Source organism: Triticum dicoccoides, chromosome 6A, assembly GCF_002162155.2.
Source record: "Triticum dicoccoides isolate Atlit2015 ecotype Zavitan chromosome 6A, WEW_v2.0, whole genome shotgun sequence".
NCBI lineage: Eukaryota > Viridiplantae > Streptophyta > Magnoliopsida > Poales > Poaceae > Triticum > Triticum dicoccoides.
The window spans coordinates 584,837,273-584,845,787 of NC_041390.1; positions in this window are offsets into that span (position 1 = coordinate 584,837,273).

Consider the following 8,515-nt stretch of genomic DNA (forward strand, 5'->3'; position numbering starts at 1 on the left):
GGGGCGGCGTCCGGGGCGGCGTTGAGGTCGGGGGCGGGGGCGGCGTTGAATTTGGGGTCGGGGGCGGCGTAGAGGGTGTGCGGAGAGCCCGCGACGGCCGAGGGGCGACGGCGGCGGCGAGAGTGGAGTTGGATTTGGGGGATGAAGTGACCGTGGGGAAGGACGAACCCCGTGGTTAAGTCAGAAGTACCAGTAGCGCGTTCCAGAAAGGGCGCTACTGCTACGTTAGCTACAGCACGTTCTGGAATACACGCTACTGGTACACCGTTCTCTTTTTTCCCTTTTTTCATTTAGTTTTCTTCACATTTTATTTTTTCCTTTCACTTTATTCTATTTCTTTTATTTTCAATTACCTTTCTATTTGCTTTCCATTTAATTTTATATCCTCTATCAGTAGCGAGTTTAGACTAAAACGCGCTGCTACAAAGAAAGTAGCGATAGCGCGGTTCCTTATAGGTCGCTGCTACTATGTGTAGCCTATCGGCTAAGCCGTGGGAATTTTAGTAGCAACGTGTTTAGAAGAAGACGCGCTACTGCTAGGACTTTATCTGCAGCGCGGTTTGCGCAGACGCGCTATTGCTACTTAGCACCAGCGTGCTTTTTTGACCCTCGCTACTGTAAAAGTTCTGTGTATAAGGTTTTCCCTAGTAGTGAAGCTCTCTACGGAGAATGATGCCATGTGGGCTCAAATCCTTCGTAGCAAGTACCTCCAGACAAAAACTTTGTCCCAAGTTACAGTCAGGCCGACAGATTCACCTTTCTGGAAAGGTCTGATGAAAGTCAAACAATCTCTATTTAATAGGATGAAGCTTGTTATTGGAAACGGCACTAGTACACGTTTCTGGGAGGATACTTGGCTCGGCGAGACACCCTTGGCCATTCAATATCCTTCTTTGTACCGTATCGTTCAACGACGAGAGGTGTTCGTCGCCTCGGTATTTCAATCTATCCCCCTTAATATTCAGTTCCGACGGACGCTAGCGGGCAATCGTTGGGAAGAATGGCTCCGTCTAGTTAGGAGACTGATGGAGGTCCAGCTTTCTCAACAACCCGATGAATTACGCTGGAAATTGACTAAGTCTGGAGTATTCACTGTTAAATCAATGTATATTGATGTTATTAATTCGAACTCCATTCCTACCTCCAAGCATGTTTGGGATGTCAAAGTTCCTTTGAAAATAAAAGTGTTTATGTGGTTTGTGCATAAACAAGTTATTTTAACCAAGGACAACTTGATAAAGCGTAATTGGACAAGACCTACTAGGTGTAGTTTCTGTGATCGGGATGAGACAATCAAGCACCTTTTTTTTATTGCCCGTTGGCCAAAGTGCTTTGGCAGACGGTCCACATTGCTTTTAATATCACTCAACCGAATTCTGTTAACACGTTATTTGGGACATGGCTTGATGGGATTGAGCCTGACTTAGCGAGACACATTCGGGTTGGAGTTTGTGCTTTGCTGTGGATTATCTGGACTTGCAGAAATGATTTAGTTTTTAACAGAATATCATGTATCCATTTTTTGCAGGTTATATTCCGAAGTATGGCATTGATCCGTTCGTGGTCGCTACTCACCCCGACGGAGGCCAGGGAGCATTTGGTTACTGGATCCTTCCGCTGGGAGATGGTAGCTCGGGATATCTTCAACCGGTTTGGATGGCGGTCATGTAATAGGATAGGCATTTAGTTTACCTACCTAGTTTTAGCCAGCCGGTTGTGGCGTCTGTTCATGGCTAGTTGGTGTTTCTAGCCTCTTTTTAGCTCTATGTGAGCTTTCTTTGCTTTTCATTACTTTTGGAGACTTTGGAACCTTATTGGCACTTCTTTATTTGATTAATAAGATGGCCGTATGCATCATTCTGATGCAGAGGCCGGGAAGTCCCTTTTAAAAAAAAAAACTATTAATAATCAAACCAACCACTGTTCTCTTATTCAAGCACATACTACTATACACTCGCCGTGATTGGATCAACACTGGGCAGAGAGGCTGCCATGTCTACCGTCCAGAGGAATGACTGCTACTTGCGCTGTGGCAGTGCACGAGCATGTTGCCGTCTACAACGCACATGAGTATTCATCCACCGTGGTACACAGCCGTTGTACCAATGGAAAAAAAATTATCAATCAAGAATCATGAGATGTGGGAAACAGGGAATCGGGTATGCCTAATCAGATATTGAGATTTGCTGCCTAATGACGGGATTAATCTGGGCGGGAGGATGCTTTGAGATTAGCAGTGCCACTTATAATGTTCTGGAAGGGGTCTTTCTTGAAGTAAAATACCAGGTCGTATATGATTTTCTTCCCTGCAACATCAAAACTCGACAGAAGCCTAGCCGGAAAATACTATTTTCATCATGTATGTAGACAAAAGATGCATGTTTTCAATATCCAACCTGTGGTTGGATGGTTAGAGGGCTAGGGTGTGCGGGTATGTGTTCATAGGGGTAAGTTTTTGCACGACTATATGAGCGCTTGCGTCTATATTGTGTTAAAAAAATCATGATTAAAGAATCATATTCTTATCCACTAGCATATTTGCAATGTACGTAAATATTATGAAGGAGATTAATTGCATGTTGATATTAGGTAAGATATCGATTATGTGTTAATTATGTGATTAACATAGACGTTGATAATATGGTATGATATTAATTGCACACTAAACATGTTGAACACTCACCATTGAAGTAATCTAGGTCATTGGATTGAAATAATTTGATGGATAAGATTAATTGTATATGTCTTTTTTTTAAAAACCCCTCCATGTATTAATTAACTTAAAATGTTCATGCAATCATTCGTTACAAACTTTGCCACGCAGGGCGGAACAGAATGAAACATAATACCATCAGAACTATTATCAAAACTAAACTTTGCAATCTCATGAGCCACCATATTAGCCTTCCTGTTGATCTTAGAAATCTGTAAATTCACCAACAACTTTGAGACATCTACAGCTTCCTTCTTTAGATCAACAAGGGATGATCTGTCCACATATTCTTTACCAAAAACGGAGGCTACAAACGAACAATCGGTTTCCAAAATGACGGGCATGTCTAGAGTCATACCAATATATAGGCCGGACAAGGACGCTCTAAGTTCCGCTTCCTCAACGCTGTAGCAAGTACCAATATAATCCCAGGAGGATAGGATCACTTGTCCACGGTGATTTCTAACAACCACCCCCATGCTCGCAGCTTCAGTGGCCTCCACAAAACTTGCGTCGACATTAATCTTATAGACGTCTGGGGTAGGTGGCCTCCAAAGAGTAACCTGCCTCTCAATGTTATTGGTTGGCTGAAGATCCAACTCCACTTGCTTCCCCTTACTGCATATCTCCACCTGCATTTTAGCAAGACAAGACGAGAAAGATGCCCAATAATTTTTGACAAAACTTACCGAGGCTGAGATGGATTCCATTCCCTTACCAAAGATCAAATCATTCCTCAAGTGCCAAGCTCTCCAAAACATGAATATAGTTTGCTCACGAACAGGCGTAGTTAACTGGTCCAATAGAATAAGGAACCAATCTGGTCCAGAATATTTGAAGGTCTCCTCCGCTGGTAATTTCCAAACTTCCTTCAGAGCCATGCGGAACGCACGAGCCTTGGGACAAACCACCAAAGCATGGAAATTACACTCATCATCAATACCACATATTGAGCATGTACCTAGAGTAGTTTGATGATGTTTAACCCTATTGAGTTGAACCGCCAAACTATTAGAAGCAGCCCTCCAGGCAAAAAATTTAATTTTTGGGGGGACATTAGCATTCCAAATAATATTCCAGAGCCTCCTATCCCCATTTATGGCATCACTGGAATTGCCAGAAACACTCCTCGGCTCTTCAAGATTCAGAGCTAGTCTATACGCACTCTTCACGGAGAACAAGCCACTTTTCTCGTGGTGCCAAGCAATAAAGTCTCCCTCGCCCACTCGAAGAATACGGAGCTTTAGGATTTCCTCTGCATCATGAATATAAAATAGATGCCTTATCAGGTTCTCATCCCAACTCCTGGTTGCACTCAAAAATAACTCGGAAACCAATTTAATCCTAGTTCTGCTCTTTTTACCACAAATTTGTAGGCCAGATTCCCTAGGGATCCAATTATCCCTCCAAATATTTATACTAGTCCCATCGACCACTCTCCAAATAATGCCTTTTTTTAGCAATTCAAGGCCATGCATAATTCCTTGCCAAGTAAGGGAAGTAGCTTGAGGGAATACCGTATCAATAAGGTGCCCATGAGGATAGTATTTAGCTTTCATCACCTTAGCACACAGAGAGTCCGGAAAAACCAAAAGACGCCAAGCTTGTTTCGCCAGGAGTGCTTGATTAAAAAGCCGAAGATCACGAAAGCCCATACCCCCTTCACTTTTTGGTCTCGTCATCTTATCCCAAGCCAGCCAATGCGTTCTTTTCCTATTCTCTTCATCGCCCCACCAAAAATTCCTGATAATCTGGGATAACTCCTCACACAGTGAAGCGGGGAATTTAAAAATACCCATTGCAAACACGGGAATAGCTTGAATAACAGACTTGATCTGGATTTCTTTCGCTCCGCTCGAAGCATATTTTTCAATATAATCTGAAACCCGCTTGAGCACCTTATCTTTGGTGGATTGAAACTTACCTGCCTTCATACGACCTTCTGGAATAGGCAAGCCTAGATATTTATCCTCAAAACCATCAATCGTGATTTTAAGGATAACCAGAATAAACACCTGGTCTTCCATAGAACAATTTTTGCCAAATAATATGGAGCATTTATCCGGACTTAATAGTTGGCCAGTTCCCTCCTCATAAGCCGACAAAATGCCTTTAATATTCAGAGCTTGCTCCAAGTTACCCTTAAAAACAGGAGACTATCATCAGCAAAAAGGAGATGAGATATACCTGGGGCATGTCTGTTTAGCCGGAACTCTTGAATAGCCCCTCTTACCGAAGCATCATTAAGTAGCAACGACAATGCTTCAGCCACAAAGAGGAATAAGTATGGTGATAGTGGATCCCCTTGCCTGAGACCACGAGAAGGATGAAAAGGCTCTAACAGCTGGCCATTCAAACGCACAGCAAACTTCACAGTGGTAACACAAGACATGATCCACTTAATCCATGTTGGAGCAAAACCATACGCTTGAAGCATTCTTTCCAAGAAATTCCAATCGACACGGTCATACGCTTTAGCGAGATCCAACTTATATGCACAAAATTCACCACGGCTATCTTTTAACGTATTTAAAGAGTGCATACATTCAAACGCGATAAGTGCATTATCAGATATTGATCTTCCAGGGATGAGTGCACTTTGGGTAAGAGAAATCATACCATCTAGCAGAGGTCTTAGTCTGTTGACCAGGCACTTAGAGATAATCTTATAAATCACATTACAAAGACTGATTGGACGGAAGTCTTTTATGGACTGAGGATTCTTCACCTTAGGAATAAGAACAATAGTTGTATCATTTATCCCTTCAGGCATAGTTCCAGAAATAAAAAATTGCTGGATGGCACGAACAATATCCTCCTTAAGCAGCCCCCAATTTCTTTGAAAAAACCTGGCAGGAAATCCATCTGGCCCCGGGGCCTTTAACGGCCCTATTTGGAATAGGGCATCGCTGATTTCTTGCTCAGAAAATGGCTTACAAAGATCCTCATTCATTTGATCAGTCACCAATGGTTTCACAAGAGAAATGATACGGGACGGATTAACCACAGAATCACAGGAATAAAGATTCTTGAAAAAATCATTAGTGATACCTTTTATTTCATCCATATCCTGAGAGAGAGACCCATCTCTTCTTTTGATGGCAAAAATATTATTTTTCTTCGCTCTCCAAGTGGCCTTCCTATGAAAAAAGTTTGTGTTCCTATCTCCCCATTTCATTTTATTCAGACATGATCTCTGCTTCCACATAATTTCTTCCTTTAACAGGAGCTCATCCATTTCCTTTAAAATTTTCTTCCTTTCTACTATTGCTTTATGATCACTTCTGTTAAACAACACACTTAGTCTTTTGCGAGCAGATTCAAGTTTTTTTGGCAAATATCCAATGTGAACCTGACTCCACCCATGAAGAGACTTCATCAACTTGTCCAGATTATTGGCAACATCTCCCAGATTATTGACTCTAGCATTATTATTCCAACACGAATCAATCTGTACTTGCAGCTCCGCATCTTCCCTCTCCCAATACGCTTCATATTTCAAATGTTTAATAAATGTGCCAGAACGAGGAGCTCCCATCAATTCAATAAGAAGAGGGCAATGATCTGACCTGGAACTGATAATATGCGTTACCTTGCAGTCAGGAAAGATAGATGACCATTGGGGGCACGCCACCGCCCGGTCCAGCCGCACCTTCACATTCTTGTTACCTTCCTGCTTATTGTTATAGGTCCAAGGAACTCCATGAAAACCCAAATCAAACAAGTTGCATTCAGACATGATCTCACGAAAATTAGCCATAAGTTTTGGTGACCGTTTGATCCGAGAAAAATGCTCATCTTGCCACATAGCCCCATTAAAGTCACCAGCCATAAACCATGGACCCGACCCAAGAGGTTTTATACGCCTTAACAATTCCCACATAACATACCTTTGGCTCGCCTTCGGCTCCCCATAGATAAAAGTGCATCTCCACTTAGTGCCAGCATCGTTGGAAATGTACATGTCAATAAAATGTTCCCCATATTTGTTTAACTCCAAAGTGTACATGTCATCCCAATAGACCGCTAATCCACCTCCTTTGCCTGGCATAGAAACAGCAAAAACATTTTTCATACCCAAGCGGTAGCGCAAACTCTCAACATACTCTTTATTTTTTCTTGTTTCAGAAAGACAGATAATGTTAGGCCGGTGTGTCTTTGAAAGGCACACAAGTTCTTGAACTGTCCGAGGCTGACCTAAGCCTCGGCAGTTCCAACATATCATTTTCATGGCTCCTGACGGGCGTCATCAAGTGTGCCTGTCAGTTGACCGGCAGCCCCAGGGCCGGTAGCTTCCTTGCTTATACCCCCAATTTCCTTACCATCGCCTATGGACTCTCTCCTATTTTGATCCTCCTCCTCTCCCTCAACTATCTCCTCTGTAATATGAACAGCGGAGCCTTCTATGCCTACTACAGATTCAACTCTCTCAACACACACTCTTTTACATGTCACACTCATATCTAGAGCACCCCTAAACTCTATGCTATCAGTACTGGAGCTATTCATGCTAAGAACCATGTCCTTGTCTTCATCCGGTGAGCGCCTCTTGCTACCAGCCGTGCCCTCAAGCATTGCAGCAAAGGCCGCCTTGCCGCCGAAAAGATCGCTGCCGCTGTTCGGCGGAGTGGGGATGCAAAAAACCGCATGTTTAACACATGCAGCTTGCAGCATAACCTTCTCGTCCTGTTCTTGTCGGTGAAGCCTTTTCCACCACTGGACTCCAGCAGAAGTGAGGGCTTGCCATTGGGCGCCAACATCAGCACCATCGTCACGACCATCCTTGTGAATGGCCACCTGAACCTGAGCTTCGCCCTCAAGCCGCTGCAGCTGCACGCCCACAGCAGCAGCAGAAGCCAGGGTCAGCTGGTGCCCCAGCTGTGCATGCACCTCAGCAGTTGCACCCCCAGCCTGCTCCTGAGGCCGCTGCTGCATAGGAACATCAGTAGCATCACTCGCCTGGTCTTGGATCAGAGCCATAGAGGCCCTAGCAGGATCATCCAAATTCCTCTTGTGTCCACCTCCATCCGCAGGAGATGACCCAGGGGTGACCAGGTTGATGTTGAGGCCCCCCTAGGCACATGAAGTTGAGGATGATCAACTTGGCTTGCCACCAACTGGTTCGGGGGCGCCGGCAACCCCTCCTGGGTACCCGCATCCCCCGCCACCTTTCCCGCAACATCTGAAGAAGGACCCGAGCCTGCCGCAGCCACTGAAAGGTTGCGCACAGCCTTGGAAACCGCCGAAATGACTCTGTCCGACAACTTTGCCCCGGTGCTTCCGAAGTCGAGGAAGCGCTTCCAGTGCGGCGGCGCCTTCATGTCGATGGAGAAGTTTGGCTTGCACAGTTCCTTTGGCATGCTGCAGAATCTTTTCGTAGTGTGGCCCAGGATGCCACAACAGAAACAAAAATTTGGAAGTTTCTCGTATTTCACCTTAAACGTGATCTCGTCCTTGCTGCCGACCGGAGTGAACCCAACTTCCTTCTTCAGCGGCGTATCCACCTTATGCTCCACTTGAATGCGGAGATGCTCGTCAAGGATCATCTTGTTCCGGTGGGACACCGCGATGACCTTGCCGAGCTTCTTGCCGAAAGTCCACCCCATCTCCTCGGTCTTCAACACGAAGGGCAGCTTGTGGATTTGTGCCCACAATCTGATGGAGTTGAGGTCGACCTCCGCTGGGTTGCCCTGGCCGTCGAAGTCGGCGAAGATGATGGCGTCGTTGTGTAAGTGCCAAGGACCATCAGCCAGGACATGCTGCCGATCCCCCTCCTCCGTGAACTCCACCACGAAGCATTTG